General features: G+C 39.8%; 1 protein-coding gene across 1 annotated transcript in view; it reads left to right on the top strand.

The window, feature by feature from the left end:
* Window positions 1-22500, top strand: part of LOC122808606 (pleckstrin homology domain-containing family G member 5-like) — a 676293-nt gene that overhangs the window by 361519 nt on the left and 292274 nt on the right. The gene's annotated exons all lie outside the window — the stretch shown is intronic.

Here is a 22500-nt window from a genome sequence, read left to right as displayed (position 1 = left end):
CATCCGTTACATTGTATAAGGTCCCACAACACCAATCACATAGCTTCCATGGGCACAGTACAAAAGTATATGCTATGTATCAGACTGTATGATACACTGTAATATGGTAGTCTACAATGCACATACAGATGGTGTGAATTTACATTGCATGCATGCATGGTCCTTGTACACAGCATGCTACTTATAACTATGTGTGAGTTTATATGCACACTGCAGTTTTCTGAATGCCACACAGTTTTTAATGGCATGTATTATATTCTGTGCATATTATGAAAGTAGCAATACTTGTTGCAGAAAGATAGAACCATATATGGTATTAAAAATGACAAAGTAAGATATAATATTTTGCCAGGATCTGTTTGGTCATTGGAAGAACCTGTAAATGCATGCAGAACCGTTAATGAGTACTCACATGAAATATCTTATAGAAGACCTATATGTGTGCAACATTAGAATAACATGGAAATTATATGGTACTAGACTGAACAATGCTATAAAGGCAAAGGACAGTGTGAGAAATGCTTCAAACACAATGGAAAAAAAAGAAAGCTATACCTAGGCACATTGACATGAGATGTGACATGGATAAAAATTACATGTGTTCCACTTGGCAGTCACTATTGTATTCAAAATGTTATCAAGAGAAAGCTATGTCCATTTCTGCAGGAAATCTAGACAGCCTAAATATTTATTCTCAGGTTTCAAAGACAATTAAAGAAGAACAGAAATGGACTTTGTAAGTGATTGATACAAACATAACTAACAACTGTGCAATCTCTAACTTGAATATTCCAGTGTCTTATCCCCACAAAGTGATATGTTTGTAAATACACTTGATATGTGTGTGTCGACACTGCACACAATGCCATCACTAAGCACAAATGAGCACCAGATGTGCCAATGTGAACATCACTGCACAAAATCATCTTCATGTAGCTGAAACACTGTTATGTCTTTAAGGGGCAATTAGCATATATCCCAAGGGCCTTCACTACAGAAGGTGTTAGGTACTACACAGTGAAAATTCTAGCTTGGCTGGGTCTTTCTCATATTTTTTTTCCTGAATGGCTTGTCTGTTAGAAATTTTTACCTTTTTGTTTGGATAAAATGAACTCCAAAGACTTTGATGCCTCATGAAATCCCATATAGATCATGGAATAAAGTTGCTTTCTATTTTATTTCAGTTTAAAGACAGTTTTGTTTACATTGACAACTGAAATATTCCGGAGGTCTTACTTCAGTTTAAAGGTAGTCTTATACTGACTACTGATGTATCCTGTGTTCATCAAGTTGTAAGACATCCTGCCACAAACATTACACTTAAGAAATCAATTTTTCACATGCTCATCACAGATTAACCATTTGTTAGCCAAGGATTTCAGGTATTTCCCAACACTGAGAATTTCAACGCATCACACCTTCACCGATGTATTCTTTGCCTAATTGTCATGTTGAGAGAATTCTCCAAATATTGTTGTGTTACCAACTGTAATTAAGAATATATCTTGATCTTCTGGAATATAGAAGCAATCCATTAAAACCCACAGGACTTTCATCTTCACAAACGTTGATGGGGAAGAAAATTAAAACAAAACAGCCAATATTTTCTGTTGTATTTCAGCTGGAGAAAATGGCACTCATTTGGTCTGTTCGGAGTTCAGTAGAAACATAAATATTATTGTGATAAGTCAGCTAAGGAATCACCTATGCTGAGACCTGGACAGAGATTGTAAGAGTCCAATGTCCAGTTAACAAAACATCTGGAACAAAAATGTCCAGTTAACAAAACATCTGGAACAAAAACATCCAGTTAAAACATCTGGAACAACAAAGTCCGGTTAACAAAACATATGGAACAAAAACTTCCAGTTAGCAAAACATCTTGAACAACAGTAAGCTGTTGTAATTGGTCATGAAAACACACAGAGGTCCTACATTGCTAAAACAAGCAATGGTCTGACTTTGAGAACTAACTGAAAGCATTTGTACAGAACTGGATAGTTCTCATCTCAGAACATTGAAGTGACTGAGAAACTACAAATAAATGACAGTTTCAGCCCACAAGTGATTTGATATTGAGAATTTATCTGATGATGTCCAGCTGTTGGATATACCTACTGAATGTACTGTGGCATCTTTATCGTCCTTATAGTGACTATAAATTAGATAAATATGGAAGACTAATTAGAACACTATCTAAACAGAATGACTCCGCAGCTTGGTGTTAATGCATGGATTGAATTTTAATGTGGGCCAAACTACTGCCAAATCACATTGCAGGTCTTAAATACATTGATATTTTACATATATATTCTTCATGTATCTATTTCAAATAATGTATGCATGTTATGGATGGCTCTAATAAATAGCATACTATAACACAGTATATATATATATATTGGCATAATGCAGGCATTAAACTTAAGGGGAAGGGATGTAATGTATACTGCAGAGTGTCTTTTAGAATCCCATAAAACTGTAGAACACACGGGATGTCATAAGATTCTGTCCTGCTTAAGAAATTGCTGCCATATCAATAAAAAGAATGATAAATCATCTGTTCACTGCTGGATAACTGTATTATTCCTTCAAGCTAAAATATCCCTGTGAAGTCTATCTGAACTCAGTCAACATTGTAAAGGCACTGGAGTTGAATGCAGTAATTTGTCACAGTCAACATCTAAGACACTGATTTGCAAATATATTTGTGGCACAGAGTTAAACTTGTGAATCAGATACTGTTGACATGTATACAGATATAAAATACTGTGTTATTTTCTGTCTTCAGAAATACATTGAAACAGCTAACTGTAATGGGGTTTTTGACATGATAGAAGCTAGGCATGGTTAAACATATTCATAGAATACAAAGCCAGAAACATATGCATGTTTTTGATGACTGCATCAGGATTCCTGCTGTTGGGCTCTTCTTAATGCTAAAGGAAATAATTTGTTATCTTCGTTAAGAGTTAAGCAAGGATACAGTAAATGTCAAACTGAACAGACTAATAAACAATTACAGAATCAAAAGCAATTGATGTTGTTACATGACATTCCACACTTTCCAAATAAGACTGAAATAGATGTTATCATTTCAGAAACTATTATCTGATGTTTGCTCTTAGTTCAAACTTCAAGAAGCTGTTAAATTAAAGGATATATATATATATTTTTTTTTTTTATTTAACATTTGTTGACTGGGAAAGTCCAACTAGGTTCCACAGATCCTGTTTTCAGCGGTGGCCCGGGGAGAAATGCTCCAGATGATATGTATGTTATTACAGGATGCTTCATTGATGACTAAAACCTTCAAAGCAAATTTGGTTGAAGTCAGCATATCAACAGTGTACTAACTGACAACAAACTTGAACTATCAATCATCACAAAAAACAAGTAATATCCATTTGCAGTCTGTTAATCCAGTCGCTAGCAATACCCGCAGACAGAACAGTGGTACTAGTAAAGAAAGGGTTAGGGTTAGGGGCAGAAACAGGGTTAGGGTTGGTGACAAGAGTAAGAATGGTCGGGGGGGGGGGGGCTGACCAGCCTCATATGCAAAGCCATGGAAAAAAACTTATCATGGAAGTAATCAGTAAGGACATGGGGAACCTCCAAACACTGGACCAGTCTCAGTTTGGATCATCAAGGACAGGTCATGCTTAGTTAACCTGGCTAACCTTTTTAAAAGTCACCAAAGCAATGGATGAAAGTAAAAAGTACAGTTTTGTACCTACCATAAATGTAGATGTCCGAGAGGAATGCATCTGCAGTCTTTACAAATGGGTTGTCGTATAAAGGCATCAGCCGATGCCATTTTCCTCAGTGTTTCTTGCCCCAGATGCCAGGTGCCCTCTTGGATGGCTAAATTTGGATAAATGCCAAAGTTTCCAAATAGTAGAGAGCAAACACACAAAATAAGCATGTATGTACATATATACAAACAAATACACCATAATAGATCCCCAAGCTAGCTGAAGATTGGCAAATAGAAGGAGGGTGCAGATGCATTCTCGGACATCTACATTTATAGTAGGTACAAACTGTACTATGTCCTTCAAGGATGCATCTGCAGTCTTTACAAATGGGTAGAATACCATAGCTAAACTAGGGAGGAGGAAATGAGAAGAGATTATGAAACAGCAGTGGCAAAACCAGCACGGGATCTAGAGTATAGAGGTAAGCTGTGGTAGTGGCAGTAGAGGCCTGATGTTCTCTGGAGTTTTCTTTCCATGGTAGGAGTAACAAAATCTAATGCAATTTCCTATCCATTTGGAGATTGTCTGTTTAGAAATTGGTTTTCCTTCCTTTCCTGTTGCATATGCTACCAGAAGCTGGTCAGTCTTTCTATTGTTTTTTGTCCTGTCCAGATAGTAGCGTAATTGTCTGTGTACATCCAAGGTATGTCCTGTTCTGTGGGTTGGGGAAGAATGTAGGAAGGTGGATAGCCTGATTTAAAGAAACTCTGGATACCACCTTAGGCATAAATGTAGGATTTGTTCTCATGGACACTCTATCTTGATGGAATATCAGGAAGGGTTGCACTGCCATTAATGCCTGCAGTTCAGAGACAGGAAAGCAGTCTTCCAGGATAAATATTGTAATTCTGCTGTTGCTGCTGGTTTGAAAGGAGGAAGAGTCAGTTTTTCTAGCACAAAATTCAAGTCCCATGCTGGCAATGGAGGTTTCCTGGGAGGTTTTACATTTTTAATTCCTCTCAGAAACTGTCTGAGGAGAGGATGCGAGAAGACAGGAGGATCCAAGCTGTATTCTGCTGAAATAGCTGATGCATGAATCTTGATGGAAGAATAGGACAGGCCTGTATGGTAGAGCATCTTGCCCCTTTGCAGTACCAGATGAGATATCTTTTCCATTTAGCTGCATAATTCTTTCTTGTTGAATCCAGGATTATGTCTTTAACCCTTTGGGATAAATTTGGGTTAATTGCTGTTATGTAATGTTCCAGGCAGTTAGCTGCAAAGTTTTTAGGTTTGGATGCAGGATGTTGTAGTTGTTCTGTGTTAGGACATGCTCCTCAGCAGTGGGTACCAATGTTGTCTTGGCCAGTCTGGGGCTATCAGAATGATAGTCCACCTTCCAAGCAAGTGGGTGGTAAGTCCTTGTGCAGAATTCTTCAACTGGTGATTGAATGGGGATGCAAACAAGTCTATTTGTGGTAATCCCCATTTTCTTGTGATGGTTTTGAAGATGTCCGGATGTAGCATCCATTCGTGGGCATCTGTTGTAGTTCTGCTTAATATGTCTGCTAGAATGTTTTCCTTCCCTGGTACATAAGTTGCCTGTAACTGAATGTTGTAGCTCAGAGCCACATCCCATAGGTCCAGTGCCAGTGTGCCTCCCTGTTTGTTGATGTACCACATAACTGTGGTGTTGTCTGTCCTTATCATCAACTGGCCTTCTTGGAGAAAAGGTCTGAATGCCTGGATTGCCAATTTCACTGCCATCATTTCTTTTAGATTTATGTGCAGATGCAGCTGGTCTTGAGTCCATAGGCCTTGAATGCACTTGTCCAGCATGTGTGCCCCCATCCGAGGTCTGAGGCATCTGTCGTGATGGTTTGTCTTGGTTGACTTTGCAGAAGGGCAATCCTGTGTTTGATTGGCAGGCCTGAGCCCACCATAGGAACTCCTGTTTCAGGCATGGGATCATTGGAATTTTGGTTTCTAGGCTGTGCTTGTGCTGGGACCACAAATTCTTTAGGTACCACTGTAGCTTTCTCATATGCAGCCTGGCATGAGGGACCAGTATTATGCAGGATGCCATGAAGCCTAGAGCTTGCAGCACTTTTCTTGCAGTCAGATGGTTCTGCTTTGTTCATGCCAAGAAGTAGAGAGGAAGTTGCTATTCTGGAGTTAGAAATGCCATTTGTTTTGATGTGTCCAGTTCTGCACCCAGAAAGGTTATTCTTTGGGATGGAATCAGCCTTGACTTTTTTGTATTGACTGTATATCCCAGGGCTTGCAGCAGGTAGATGACTCTTTGTAAGTCTTCTGTTAGTTTGTTTTTGTTGTCCGCTTGTATCAGGCAGTCGTCCAGGTAGGGATAGATTTGAATCCTGAAGTCTGCAATGAGCTATTACTGATGCCAGGCATTTCGTGAACACTCGCAATGCTGAGAATTGATAATGCTCTGATCCTGCAAGAAATCTGAGGTATCTTCTGCAAATTGGTCTTATGGGGACGTGCAGGTATGCCTCTGAGATCTAGAGTTACCAGCCAAGACTCCTTGCCCAGCATGGGAAGAAGCTGCTGTAGGGTCAGCATTTTGAATTTTGGAACAATGAGGAATGTGTTTAAAGTGGACAGGTCCAGAATAGGTCTCCATTTGTTTTCTTTTCTTGGTACCAGGAAGAGTCTGGAGTAAAATCCCTTTCCTTGTTCCATAGATGGTACCTTTTCCACAGCTCTCATTCTTAATAATTGAGATATTTGCTTTAGAGCTTCTGTCCTTTGAGTAGGTGGTAGGTTTGGCATTCCTCTCTTTTCTGGTAGAGTATGGAAATGTAACCTGTAACCTTGGTCTATAGTTTGCAAAATCCATTTTCTCTTGTAATGCAGTGCCAGTTTCTTGAAAATAAGGTTAGCTTTCCGCCCAAGGCTTCTAGTTGTTCCCTTGCCACCACCAAGTCACTGTGATTGAGTTGTTGTAGTGGTGGTGGCTGTATCCGTGCCTGGTTGTTACCCTGCCACTGGCGACCCCCTGTAGCACCCCTGGATTGGTTTCTGCCTCTAGAGCGCCTATTCCTGCCTCTTTGTGCCTTAGAGGATTCCGGAAAGGACCAATTCTTGGAGGGCCAGTTCCTGCTGAACCTTGGAGGTTGAACTTGTAGGAAATCTTTCACTGTTTGCACAGATTTTGCTTTCTTCCATCTTTTTAGTACCTGCTGTGCAGGGGAACCAAATAAATTGACCTTGTCCATAGGTGCATCCAAAAGCTTAGATTTGACATGGTCTGGTAATGCCTGTTCTTTCAACCATGCATGCCTCCTGATAACTGTACCAGTCATGGCTGATCTAAAGGAAGCCTCCAGTGCATCATAGCCACATTTTAAAGAATGGTTACTAACCTGCTGTATGTTATGTACCATTTCTTGGACATACTTTTTATCTAAAGATTCTTCAGAGGACAGCTTTTTAGTCAATTGGTCAAGCATAAACTCTTGATATTGAATCATATGAAATTGGCAGTTCAAAGCTCTAGCTGACAAAGTAGCAGAGGTGTAAACTTTTTTACCCCATCTCTCTAAGGACCTGGATTCCCTTTCAGAGGGGGTTTTTAGAAGAAGTAGCTGCTACAGCTTTAAGACCCTAGGAGATAGTCTCTGGATCTGCAAAAGGAGCCTTATATAAGTGGTGATGAGTGTCCGGGACCCTGTAGTACCTATCGGGCTTAGCAGGTGCCGGAGGTAAAGAATCAGGAGCAGTGCAAGCATCATTAAATGCATCATCAACAACAGTAAGAACTGGAGGTATAGCTAAAGGCCTATGCTGTGGCAAATGTAGAAAGGTCCTAAGCCTTTTTCTAGAGTCTGAGAAATCTTGGCCCTGCCACTGAAATTGTTCCCTCATAGCATGCAAGGTTTCCCCAAAGGAAAATTCCTCTGGAGGAGAGGCTGAAGGGATGGACTCCTCAGCATCAGAGTCTTCGTAAGGAGAATAAGAAGCCTCAGGAGGGTCTGTATGTTCTGAGTCATCAGAGGAATCATCTGCAGATACTGGCTCAGGGGGCTCTGCTCTAGGCCTCTTTTCTGGAGGAGGGAGAGAGGCCCTGTCTGGATGAGGCTGGGCTCCACGGATTAAAGAGATGAGATCCTCAGCCAAAGAAAGCATGTGGGAGCTGGTTCTGGGCCTGTGAGAAGGGGGCTTAGCAGGCACAGGTTTTGATGCTTTGGCTGCTTTAGCCCTGGCAAAGGCCTTAATAGACATAGCTGGAGGAGGCCCAGCAGCTAACATCCAGGGGAATGGTGTCTGATAAATCTTGTGAAACCGCCACAGAAGGTTGGGTTTCAGAAGCCGTTTCTACCAGGTTCAAAGAGGCCTCGGTAGAAGGCATGTTATCGGCTGAAGAAAGAAGAGGATCCGACGGCATAAATGTAGCAAAATCGAGCCGAAAATCTGTTCAGCGTTAAAAAGCGGTCTGGGCCTAAACAATGTATGCAATAGAGTGGAAATCTTTATGAGGTATTTGTTTCCCACAAGATAAACAGTTATTAACTTTCTCTGACATCTTATAGAAGTCTTCGTAGTGTTCGGTAGTAGTAATCTCTGGATCTGACCAACCGCACTTGCGAACAGCTTCTGCTTCGGGCGCATGCGCAAGAAAGACTGAGGAAATGGCCGGCTGATGCCTTTATACCCAGACTTTGGAATCAAGGGAGCTGCCTGACGACAGGACAACCCATTTGTAAAGACTGCAGATGCATCCTTGAAGGACATCCTTACATACCACATACCCTGACCTGGCCAAAGCTTTTGGCATAATCCCAAACCCAGGCACAGTAGAAAACATTAACAAACTGGGGATAAGCCCCTATGTCACCCACTAGATTGCCACCTAACTCAAAGATAGGATACAGGGGATCTAAATAAGGGAAGCTACCTCCACAAAGGGACCAGTCACTAGTGAAGTCCCCAAGAGTTCAGTGCTGGGACGTCTCTTGTTTGGCATCTACTTCTCTGAAGTAAAAAACAGTACTAATGGACTATGCCTAAGTTTGCAGATGTCTGGAAGCTAGGAACAGTCATTGAATCTCAAAATGAACTTAGCCATCCTGCAGGGAGACTTGTCATACACAACTAACTGGTGCCAAAGTCATGGACTGAACATAAATTCCAAAAATGCATGATCATATCCTTTAGGAAGTCATCTTTACAAGGGAACTACTGCATTGATAATACATCCCCGAGAGTTGATGACGTTGTTTGGGATTTGAGAACTTATGTGGACAGTGACCTTCATTTTGGCCAACATATTGTCCACTGTCACAACCAAAAAATCACCACCAGCTCCTGGAGAATATGAAATAAGAAGGCTACAACCTAGTGGTGATTCATGAGGCTCGAATTAACTGTCGCCTAGGTATATTTTTCTTCATAACATAAGGATGGCCACTCTTAAAGTGTAAGTAATTATTGTAAAATGTCTCTTTCCTATAAACATTACTATTTATTTCTCTCTTATCAATATCCCATTCTAAACATACATACATCTAAAAATGTATAATGTTACCAACCCCACTGATTTTAAAATTCAAATTATTAGTTTAAAAATAGAAGATGCAGGATGTTTTTTGTCTGAACTTAACAATGCCTCTGAATATTTGAAATTTAAAATTAAAAAGTAAATTGTAGCCTTCTTATTTCATATTCTCCAGGAGCTGGTGGTGCTTTTTTGGTTGTGACTGATTTCACCTTTGTGCTTTTGGGTTTGGATATTGTCCACTGTCATAAGAAAGTGCTTCTATATTGTGCAGCTTGTAAACAAAGGGATTATGTCTACATCTAGATATATCACTGCCCCCTTTGTCCTGTATCTGTCCAGATACATGCAACAACTGGAACACCCACAGAAATACCAAACTGAAAGGATACAAGGCCTAAGCAATACATCCTACAATGAAGGACTTAAAGTCCTGTCACTATACTCAGTGTCCTACAGACTGCTAAAACATGACCTGTGTCTGGCATACAAGGCATCCTTTGACCCAATACTGAAGGACCTACTGCATAACAGTAAGTCAAATGGCATCAGAAATACTCAGTCCAAAGACCTAAACCTCTTCTGGAACATCAGCAGAATGGTTTGGAGGGACTGATATATCTCGTAGGGGACACCTCTGCTCTGGAACAGACTCCCCATCCATGTAAAACAAAGCTCATCCGGTTATATATTCAAGTGCAGCTTAGATTTATGGATGGGCAATAAAAAACATACCCCAGGACTGCCCACAGTACTACTAATGGACAAAAGACACCCCTAAATGCTTTATCCCATGCAAGTGTCCCCTCAAATTATATATGGTACGATCCCATTATTCTCATTATGGATAATATATAATTACTGACCATGGAATGAGTAAGTCCAATCTAACACCAAATAAGATAATTTAAGCACCAAAAGGAAAACTGGCTATAGGTTCATAGGTAGGTACCAGGCTATCAACCCTGGGGCCTATACAAGCCCATCCAAAAAGGTACCCTGGCTTTTGCCACCCAAGAAAATTATTTTCCTGTGCCACTGTCGAGCAGAGCCACAGAGCTGATCCCCGGGGTGAATTTCCTATCTCCCATCCAATCATCAAGATTTTTCTTCAAGAGTGCTAATGAGGAGCTTTGTTTGATATAGATAGGTAGTTTATTCCAGAGTATGGGAAGTCTCTGGGACAGGAATCTATCCCTCCGGCATGTTCTGTTTATTGTGGTGACAAGGTTTAGGTCCCTAGAGCATGTAGCTTGGAGGGATTGGGATTTCTTTAAGTGGAGCATGTCCAACAGCACTGGGTTTGACATAGTTTTGTATGTTAGGCAGAGATCACCTCTGACTAGGTGATATGCAATGGAGTAAAGCTGGAGTTTTTTGAGGCGGTCTGTGTAGAGCATCTGTTTGAGGCCAGTAATCCTCTTTGTGAGGTATTTCTGCAGCCTTTCCAGTTGTTGTAGATGTCTTGTGAGGTACATACCAAAAGGGGCATTGTACTCTATAATGGGTCTAATGAATGAGTGATGAGTAGAGGGGAACAATGATCTCTTTTTTTCTGGATGAGAAACCTTTTGTGATGAGGTGTGCCACATAGAAGGATTTCCTGACTACTGTGCCAATGTGATTATCAAAGGAGACACTACTGTCCACCTGTGTCCCAAGGTCTCTTATCACACTTTCAGTGTTAGGTTTACTACCGCCTATGTTGTAGTTCATGGATACAGAGTTTTTACCAAAGGGGATAACAATGCACTTTTTGGCATTGAGCTTGAGGTCATGGCTTTAACACCAGGCATCTGTCTCAGTGAGGCCCTTTTGTAGGATTTCCACATCGTTAGGAGTTTCGATTATGGCTCCTAGTTTGCAGTCATCTAGGAACTTCAATAGCCAAAGACCTTCTGTGTTAGCTTGTACTTCAGAGAAGTAGATACCAAACAGGAGGGGACCCAGGACTGAACCATGTGGTACTCCACTTGTCACTGGTCTGAAATCAGATTTGGAGTCTGCTACTTTCACAGTGTGGGTTCTGTCAGTGAGCCAGTTGGCAGCCTATCTTGTGACATAGGGTTTATACCTAGTTTAGTGAGTTTATCTATAATTCCAGAGTGGCGGATGGTATCGAAAGCCTTGGCAAGATCTAGATAGGCTGTGAGAACCACCTTACCCTTGTCTACAGCTTTGGTGACTGCTTCAAAGAAGTCTATCAGGTTTAGGAGACATGATCTGCCTTTAACAAACCCGAACTGGGTGAGATCCAGAGTTTGGAGATTACCAATGTCTTTGTTTATACGTTCCATGGCCTTGCAGACCAGGCTCATCAGGCTAATGTGGTGGCAGTTCCTGGGGTCTGTGGTGGCTCCCCCCCTTGTGGAGTGGGATAACCGTTGCTGTGTGCCATTCAGCAGGCATAAAGCCTGAGGTGAGGCTATGATTGAACATGGTACTTAGGTGGGGTGCCAGTTTGTTCTATAGTTCGTTTAGAACACAGCCTGGGATGTTGTCTGGTCCCATGGATGCTGTGTTCTTGGCTTTGGAGAGTGTGGCTTTTACCTGTGCAGCCGTGATTACAGGAACTTTGCATTCTTCCGGTATAGAGATGGGCTCTTTAGGGGGTGAGAGGGGGGTAAAGTTAGCACTGAACATTCTGCCAGAATGTTGGCAATATCAGTTGGGTCTGTATATTTAGTGCCATTGTGCTGTAACTCAGAGCAGATCTGAGTGTTGCCATTGAGATTCTTGACATAACTATAGAATGCTTTGTAGTTGTCTTTAGAATCAGTGGTGATTTTGTTTTCGTAACTAGCTTTGGAGGATTTTATCAGGGATCGCAGCTTCTTACTGAGGCTGACCAGGGAGCTCCTCCACTCGTGGGATTTTACTCTCTTTTGCAAGAGTTTCTTCCTTCTGTTGTACAGTTTGTTTATGGCAGGGGACCACCAGATTGGCTTCCTTTTTTTGGAGGATAGCGTCTTGGTTCTGTTTGGGATAGCATGATCCATGCACTCATGTAAGTGCTTATAAAGTGCAATTGTGTAGGATTCAGTAGTCATAACTGTATTGTCCATCTGCATGGGTGTCATGAAGTTCACCACTTCTGTCTTAAGAAGCATGAAGTTGGCTTTCGATAAATTTTTTACCATGGCTTCCTTAATGGGGGGTGGAGGCAGGATGTGGATATCTAGGGTAATTAGCTTATGGTTGGATCGGACCAATGAGGCATTGACTTCAGGTGTGGAACACCGATCACTCAAATTGGTAATGACTAGATCTAGGAGATTGTTGTCCCTGGTGGTTGTGTGGATAAGTTGATCCAGGGCATTGGAGTTTATGAATTCCAGAAAGCATTGAGTGAAGGAGTTGGTACATGAGTAGTTTTCCCAGTTAATGGTGGGGTAGTTGAACTCGCCCATTATTAGGGTGTTTGGTTGAACCCTAATATTTTCCAGTACATCAAGAAAAGAGGAGTGGGAATCCTGGGGCATGGTGGGGGATCTGTAGCAAGCTACAATTTGGATTGCAGTGTTGCCCGAGTTAGTTGCACTTGGATAACCTTGGCTGCATTATGCTGAGCAACTAACCTGGAGGTGTGGATATCCTTAATGAATATGGACACACCTCCGCCTTTGGTGTTCCGGTCCAGGTTACATGGCTGAAAAGTGTGGTATGAGTTATAGCCTGGTAGTGCAGGGGTGCTCTCTGGAGCCTTGAACCAGGTCTCAGTCACTACACAGATATTGATGTTCTCCATTTTAAGGAGTGCCTCGAGTGAGTGCATTTTGAGATTTAGACTTCTAGCATTGAGTAGCATCACCCTCAGTTTTTGCTTGCCTGTTCCTGTTACGGTGGTGAATTTGTCATTTGAACCTTGCCTAAAAAAGGCACTATAGGGGCGGCAAGAACCTTAGCCAGTATCTGGAATCCCAGGGGTGACAGGTGCAGGCCATCTCTGGCAAAGCATCATGGTCTGTTGACCATGTCATCCCAGGCAGACAGATACTGGATCCCTTTAGAACGGCACCAGAAGCTTAGCCAATTGTTGAAGTCAATCATTTTGTCCTTGTACTGCGGCATCATTCTGGGTGATGGCAGAATGCTACTCAGGGCTAGGGTCATACCTGCCTGGGCTACAAGATCGGAGAGCTCTTCCATGTCTCTTTTCATGTAGTCCAGGGAGGTACGTCTCAGGTCGTTCACACCAACATGGACAATGACAGAGTCATATTTGTACTTGTTGTGGAGTGACCTGAGTGCGTGGGTTATGTGGTGGATCTTGGCACCTGACAGGCAGCTGACAGTAACCTTCTCCTTGTTTAGCCTGGTGAGTGGGACATCAGTGTGCCTGACTATAGAGTCACCTATGACTAGTGTGTTGGGTATGTTGTTTTGCCTTATTGGCTGTGGTTGAGTGGCACACTGAGTCTGCGGGCTGTGTGTCATTTGGGTTGTGTTAGGGGGGTGGAGGTTGATTGCATTTCTGCTTTGGAGGTCTCTGTTGCTTGAGCAGATTATTATTGAGAGCCTCTGCAAATGTTTTTGTGTTTCTATGTGTGGATTTTGGTGGTGTAGATTTAGTGAGACTATGTGATGAGTGTAGTGTGGTGCAAGTGTTTACCTTCTCGTCTTGACTGTCAAGTTCAGTCTTGATTGGAGAGAGCTTTACCTCCAGTTTGGCTAGATAAGTGCATCTCTCACAGTTTCTAGTGTTGGGTGGTAGGACGAGAGTCCTATGCTTAAAATGGCCCACAAGGGCAGCTAGCCTAGTATTTGCCTAAGAACTTATGGTTTATTTTCTTTTGTGTAACAGAATATTTGCCAAATTCATAAAGGTTACCAACCGTTTTGTATTCAGAGACTGTCATAACGTAGTACGTTTGCAAAAAGATGTGCAGTACCAGATCAGGCTGTCTCCAGAGACATACTACATGCTAATGAGTGAGATTGAGGGGGGGGGTATATGCTAATTAGCTATGTGATATCTCTCCAAGATTTGCCTCTGAGATGGTGTCTAGGAGATGAGGGATTCATAGTATTGCTCAGTCATGTAACTTAGCACGGACATTCCGTTCACAATGCAGTAATGAAGATAGCCAAAAGGCATTATTCATCCATCATGATAGAGGTAAGTTCCGGGGAGGGGAGGGGTAAGAAGAGGTTAGGAGGTGTATACATGAGTGCAAGTAAGGGGCTACATATGTGAATGCATGTGTGAATGTGCATCTGCCTGTAGCAGTGTGGGGGGGGGGCATTGAGAGGTTATGTTAGCTGAATGTGTGTGTGTGTGTGTGTGTGTGTGTGTGTGTGTGTGTGTGTGTGTGTGTGTGTGTGTGTGTGTGTCTGTGTGTGTGTGTGTGTGTGTGTGTGTGTGTGTGTGTGTGTGTGTGTGTGTGTGTGTGTGTGTGTGTGTGTGTATGTGTATATATGTGTGTGTGTGTGTGTGTGTGTGTGTGTGTGTGTGTGTGTGTGTGTGTGTGTTTGTGTGTGTCTGTGTGTGTCTGTGTGTGTCTGTGTGTCTGTGTGTGGCTGTGTGTGCATATGTTTTACTGTGTGCGTATGTATGTAGAAGATTGACTGAGGGGGTAGGGATGCTTGTGCTACACAATGTGGCCGCTGCAGTTAATTCTTCAAGAAGTACTGATCTGCACTTCCCTGTATGTAATTCTATATACCTCCAGGTGACAACCTCCCAATCCTGGAATCCATAATCCACTGGGCCTCCCATTCTCTACCTCAGGAAACTATCATACTAGACGATGTTAATGTTGACTGGAACTATATGCATTGTTCCACTCCCACCTGCCATATTAACCTATACAATTTCACCCAACTCATCCAATCCCCAACAAGAATAGATAAGGCTACTAAAAGAGAATCCACATTAGACTGGATCCTAATCAACCAGCCAAATACTGCCCATTTATGGGGCACACTGCCCAATGCACTCAGTGATCACAACACTACCTTCATCATTAGGCATAGGCAAAAAACCACCAACTCCCCCACCCTCCTACAAACCAGCTCCCGAAAAAACGTCCACAAAGATGACGTCCTGACAGCCTTAAAATATAGCGACTGGTCTCATTTCTAAGCATCCTAAACCAATTAGTCCAGATAAAAACAGTTAGGATACGTAACAACCCCACCCCGGCTCCAAAAAACCACAAGAACCCTTCTCCAAAAAGGGACAAAGCCTGGAAAACCTGGCACCAGCATAGACCACCCATAACTAGGAAATCCTTTCAAGAACTACAGATTAAGGCCAAAAAACAAGTAAAACTAGATAAGTAAAACAACTACCTCTACCTACAAAAGAAATACAATTCCAACCCTCAGAAATTCTGGACAACATTAAATAATATACTCCAGAACAAAGCTGCACAGTGCAAGGAACCACAGCTGGAAGACCGAAAAAGAATAATCCACAATTTTATTAACAAGGTTAAGCGCTTTCTTCTCTCAATGCAGGGACTTCCTCAGAACACTTACATAAAATAACCCAGCCCTTAAATACACATCCAATTAAGTCAATTAAAAACACAATTATAAATTCATTATTCAATTAAATAATTGCTTATTTAAAACCATAAAATGCAAAAGGATTAATGTAAAATATATAATGCAAACAAACTCATGTCCCACTGAAAACGAACTATCCTAATAAACTTTTTAACTTTAAAATGCATGATATATTAGTGGCCTCACTGATACCTGGATATTCAGATGCATTCAAATGCAACTGCCATTTTAGTTCAGAAATATCCAGGTTCAAATACACACATTTACCCTGGGGATCTTTAACTAATTGTTGTACCACTAAAAACTTAAAAGAATGGTCACTATACTCCTTAATGTGCCTAAACAAGGCATTTGTAATTCTACCTTTTTTAGTATCCATTAAGTGCTCACCAATTCTATTTTTAAAGTCTACTTGTTTTACCTATATAAAATATAGGACATTTTTGGCACTCAGCCATGTAAACTACATTACAGCTACAACAATTAAAATGACCTTTGATAAAATAGCTTTACCATTTAGTTTAAAATTCTCCCGTTTCCAGGATGTGTGTACAAAAATTACACATCCCACATTTAAAATTGCCCTTTGGTCTATTAAAATTCACTCCAATACCCTTACCATTAATTTCAAAAAAGTTTTTGAATGATCTGTCTTTTCTATACACTAGTTTTGGTGGTACCTTCCCCACCTTTTTCTACACATTCTGATCATAATTCAATATTTCCCAATTGTTTTTAATAATTTTGGAAATCTGATTGGCATCCACATTAAAAGTAGTAATAAAACGCAAACCAAAGTTTTCTTTATGTCTCTCTTGCCTATTAGTTGGCATCAATTCACTCATCTTAGACTCACTTCCCAGAATGGGCTTATAAATACCCTTCCTACGTTTACATATAACCTCCTCACTAATTTCCTTCAAAACTTCTGCTGCATAGCCTCTTTTATTAAACAATCCTATAATAAACTCATCTTCTTTTAAAAATTCATTATCTGAACTCACCATCCTGGTTGCCCGCACCAGTTGTTCCTTAACAATTGACTTTTTTTTTTAAGGAACGGGTGCCAGCTGGTGAATTCCAAATACGAATTTGAAAATATAGGCTTTCTGTAAATCAAGGAGGACAATTTTTGGTCTTTATAATCAATCACTAAATCTACATCTAAGTAAGAAATTTGTTCCTTACTATAGGAATGGGTAAAATCAAGAAATTGCACTGTATTATTAATGTACCTCAAAAATTCATTCAACGCTACCTCAGTGCCCTTCCACACCACAAACAGATCATCCAAAAACGTAGCATAATGTATAATATTTGACCAATAGGGACTATGCATAATAAATTCCTGTTCCCAGTAGGGCATGGCGTAAGTGGCAAAAATGGGGGAACAGGCTTCCCCCATTGCCACTCCAGTTAACTGTTTATAATATTGCCCTTCAAAGTGAATGTAGTTATTTTTCAAAACTATTTCCATTAAAGCAGTATATTTGTTAATTAAATCTTGATCATATATGCCTGTTTTTAATAATTGGACCTCTAACCAGGCCAACCCCTTTTCATGCAGTATTACTAAAAAGAGATTACACACGTCAATGGTAACCATTATCAATTCTTGGGTTAACTTTATTTCTCCCAATTTTTCCAAAAAATGCCAAGAATCCTTAGTAATGAATGTGAATGCTGTCAAACCCTTTTGTACATTATAATCTAGAAACTTACTAATGAAGCAGGTCTTGGAAAGCTTCTCATCCACAATGGGCTGATATTTTAAATCTTTTAGCCCCTTGTGGATCTTTGGTATTCCAAATATATTGGGTACCATAGGGTGTTCATTCTTCAAATACTTGTATTCATCCACACTAATCTGTCCTTGATATACCATGTCATCTAAAGCCATGTCTATCCTCCTATAAGTTATGTGAATTTCATTTAAGGAGCTTTTCTCATAAGTACCATCCATTAACAACAAATTCATCCCGTTTAAGTAGTCACTCTTGTCCATTATCACCACCCCATTACCCTTGTCTGGCTTCATAACTCGTACAGCTTTATCATTAGCTATTTCCTTTAACAGCCTTTCTTCTTCTTTAGTTAAATTACATTCATAATCACTTTTGTATTGTCTATACATGTGTCTTATCTCCTTTTCACATATGTTTTCATATACCCTTAATGAATTATTCAAAGGGGGGGTTAAACGTACTTGGTTTGCTGTAACTATGTCCATTCACCTCTATTTAATCGCTATTACCGTTGAACCATACCTTTAAATTAAATTTACGTGTAAAACACTTTAAATCTATTAGGGTTTCAGCCACATTCCCTCTTAGGCTGGAACAAATGTAAAACCGTTTGCTAAAAGGTTTGCATGATCACTTCCTACTGTTTTCGTAGAATAATTATAAATCTTAAAATCATTTGCACTGTTATGCACCACTTGCAGTTCAAAACCATTAACAGGATTAACATTGTTTTCATTCAAATGTGTTAATAAAATAAAATCAGAATATTCACTATTTAAACATACACTTGTCCCGTCATACACATTTTCCACATTTTTGTCGCCCACTGCCAATGGATTAACATTCAAACCATCCACATTACTAGTTATTTCTAAAAAAAAAAAAAAAAAACAGCATCAACTGAAGGACAATCATTAATATTATTTGCAACTGAAAACATTTGCAGGGCCTTACCAGAATTTTCACTATTAAAACATACACGTCCCGTCTTCAACACTTACAATTTGGTCAGCTCTTACTATTAAATTACTGTCCAAAACATTTACTTCACCAGTTTTATCAAAATAAGCAATATTAGATGAAGAACAACCATTTAATGCTTCATTACCAATAGAAGGTATGGCAATATTGTCATTTTTACAGTTCAATTCACTTACTTCATGAAAAAAGGCTATAGCCATGTCCATTAACTGATCCGCTGTCATTTCCGGTTTCTCACCTTTTTCTGCCTTGCCCCTTGCTTTACATAGTTCTTGCATACATTCTTGGAAAAATGGGATCACTGTCCTTTCCCCTGTAACTTCTCCAAACATGTTACACTGTTGACCATAATGGTGGAAGATTGTGAATTCAGGCGTTGGTCACGTTGAAACCTCGTCGCTGACATCACTTCCTCTTCCCCATTTCATTCACCATTGGCTCCTTTTCCACTGTTGACATAGCAACCCAGGGAAAGCAGGCATATTTCTCCTTTTAAATAGTCAAAGAATACAATATAACCACCGGAACAGTCTACTGATAAATAGCAATAAGCACCAGCACTCTGTGTACACAAACCACAGATCACTTTTCGTAAACACCAAAAACAATTTAATGTATCATATAAAATGTCATATAAAATTCCTGTTGAAAAGGCAGTGGGTGAAAAAGAAACCAGGTGGCAAATCATGTTAAATGCATCAGTCCATCCTGGAATTAATGAATATATATCAGTTAAACCCATTTTAGAAAATCATAGGTAGACTGATATACCTATCTTAGTGGTTGGGCATTATATGCATTCAACTTCATATTGATCCTTTTATTCTTTATCTTTTGTTAAGATATGCAATATATGTTTTAGATAAGGTTTATGACAATTGAGTTAATATATGTGTGTATATATAAACTGGATGAGATCTGTATTTATTGTTCTGAAGAAGTCTTATCCTTTTAAATAGTCATTAATGTCTCCTTTAATTTTATTATGTTTACGCAATACGATGTTACTACAAATACCATCCACATTTTTGAGAACATTTGAATAATTTATCTGGTGACGCTCATATTCTAAATCACCTTGTATTGATTTCTTCCTCTCTTCCAACTCTTTATATAAAGTTTCCAAGACCTGGTTCTTATGTTTAACCATAAGTCTCATAAGTTAAATACCCATTAGATCAAATAATGCATGTAAGTCATTGAGGAAATCTCTATTCCCCTCAGATCCATTGGGGTATTTCCATAGCCACAAATCTCGCGGAACCTGCCGCAAATCTATGTTCTTTTCTAAATATGCATTTTCCATTTGCAGCATTTTGTAAGTTAACAAATCTTTTCTCTAAAAACCTCAGCCTTTTGGCCATGGTCAAAGATTGTTGCTGATCCACACTCTGACCACCTTTTTCCATATGGAAGTCAAAGTTATTTCTCTTCCAAACTTCACCATTACAAACGTTTTTTTCTTTTGAAACCAAACCTTCTCCTTCTGCCAGTTGCTCGTCTTGTGCTACCTGTGTAGTGTATTCAGGCTGCACCCACTGTGTTAACTGTGTTGGCTGGGTTAAAGGGTAGCTAAGTGCCAAAAATGTCCTATATTTTATATAGGTAAAACAAGTAGACTTTTTAAAAATAGAATTGGTGAGCACTTAATGGATACTAAAAAAGGTAGAATTACAAACGCCTTGTTTAGGCACATTAAGGAGTATAGTGACCATTCTTTTAAGTTTTTAGTGGTACAACAAATAGATAAAGATCCCCAGGGTAAATGTGTGGATTTGAACCTGGATATTTGTGAACGAAAATAGCAGTTGCGTTTGAATGTAACTGAATATCCAGGTATCAATGAGGCTACTAATATATCATGCATTTTAAAGTTAAAAAGTTTATTAGGATAGGTTGTTTTCAGTGGGACATGAGTTTGTTTGCATTATATATTTTGCATTAATCCTTTTGCATTTTATGGTTTTAAATAAGCAATTATTTAATTGAATGATGAATTTGTAATTGTGTTTTTAATTGACGTAATTGGATGTGTATTTAAGGGCTGGGTTATTTTATGTAAGTGTTCTGAGGAAGTCCCTGCACTGAGGGAAGAAAGCGCTTAACCTTGTTAATAAAATTGTGGATTATTCTTTTTTGGTCTTCCAGCTGTGGTTCCTTGTACTGTTAAAATTTGTTCTGGAGATTGTCCTTTTGTGAGTTTTCTATTAAATAATATACTGCAACCTGGCAAATCCACCACTCCACCCCCCAATACTATTTCACCTCCTCCATACTTAAACTTATAAATAACTCCAATTTATAAATAACTCCACCATCACCGACATTCCCCAACCCCCATACCTCAACAAAACAGTACCCCCTTTTCACTGAAACCAGTACAAACATCCTATATACAAAATTATCCAAGCTCAAATCCACCACCCTCGCTGCTGACAACCTCCCTGCCGAATACTTCCAACTTGCATCAACAGTCATAGCCTATCCTATTTCACTACTAATTAATAGATCCATTACTGAACACACTGTGCCAACCCCGTGGAAAACCTCTTTCATTACTCCCCTTCGCAAAGGGGGCCTGTCCTATGAACTCTCTATCACCCAATAGCAATTTTTCACCCCTGTCAAAGATTTAGAGAGATGTGTATACCACCACCTCCTCTCCAATAACCTTCTGTCCCCAACCCAACATGGCTTCTCCCATCCCACAGTACTACTCAGATTCACCAACACCATAAACTCCTACAGGGACCAAGGTAAACTAGTGCCTGCCACCTTCCTTGATTTATCCAAAGCACTTGACAGTATCCCACAAAAAACTTCTAACCTGTCTCTCTGCCCTGAAGTTTGACTCCCCCACTCTGCACCGGTTTAAAAGCTACCTAGACAACAGACACCAGTTTGTCAAATGGAACAAATCCCTATCCCCCCTAATCCCTGTCACCCTAGGTGTACCTCAAGGTTCCATCCTTTGCCCATTTCTCTTTAATATCTTCACCAACCAACTCCACCTAGTTACCACAGAAGCTGACATTGTCCAATATGCCAATGACACAACCCTCGTGTATGTCATCATGTCATGAATGAACTTCACACGCTACATACTACAAAGTTTCTGCTTGGTTTGAGTGTATAATGTTTGCAACTGAGATTGTGTCACTGTGGTTTATTTTCATTTATATAAGTGTAACATTGCCTGTGTCATACATGATAATTTAATAAAGATGTTTTTTGTTTAAAAAAAGTGAGAATTTAATAAATGTTCTAAAAAAAAGAGTGCAATTAAAAAACTTGATATTCTAATCATAATATCAACTGTAGGTTATTAATTGTTATCAAAGTGGTGGGCAGAATTAAGTAAAGATACTGAGAGAGGTGCAAAAGGTTTTTTTTGTCACTGAAAATCACTTTTTATACTTTCATTGTATAGGGATACAATTATTCAGCATACATATTTTTTTTCTGTTTGTATTTTACTGATTTGTCCAAGAGATGCACTTTGTATGCCTGTTCCATTTTTCCATTTTGTTATTGTTTAGGGATGCAACTTTGTGAAGAAGGCAATTGTTTCCCATTTTAGGTTTGTATCCTCATTTGGGTCCCTGTAGATGGCAACTTCATCTGGAGATAGAGTTTAAGCAGTGTCTTTTTATTTTCTTGTAATTAGTTTGGTGTTTCTTTTTTTAGGCTTGAGATTTGTTCCCTTTTTCCCATTGCTGTTGGGTTCATTGGACTAAGGAACTATACTAAGGTGTGGGCTCATTTTTGGTTGATTTCTCAGTTCAGGTCCGTGAGGACTGCGGCCATGTTTTGTACCTTGAGAACTAGGTAATTGTTTTGCGGAAGAAAATTTAGAGGGTGACATTGAAGATCTGGGTCATTGCAGGATCACTTTGGGACATACTGACAAGATAAATACTGGATCTTTAAGGTTAATGAACTGCAGAAATGTGCGGAGCTTATGTATATGATGGACAAGTAAGATATATGAGGTGCAATCATAACTTAGCAGGCAAAACTGTGAGGCACCTTGCTTTTATTTTGG

Source organism: Protopterus annectens, chromosome 8.part0 (assembly GCF_019279795.1).
Source record: "Protopterus annectens isolate FY-2018-M chromosome 8.part0, PAN1.0, whole genome shotgun sequence".
Taxonomy (NCBI): Eukaryota; Metazoa; Chordata; order Ceratodontiformes; family Protopteridae; genus Protopterus; species Protopterus annectens.
Note: the sequence above shows the minus strand (reverse complement) of the source record. Positions and strands in the feature narration are given on the sequence as shown.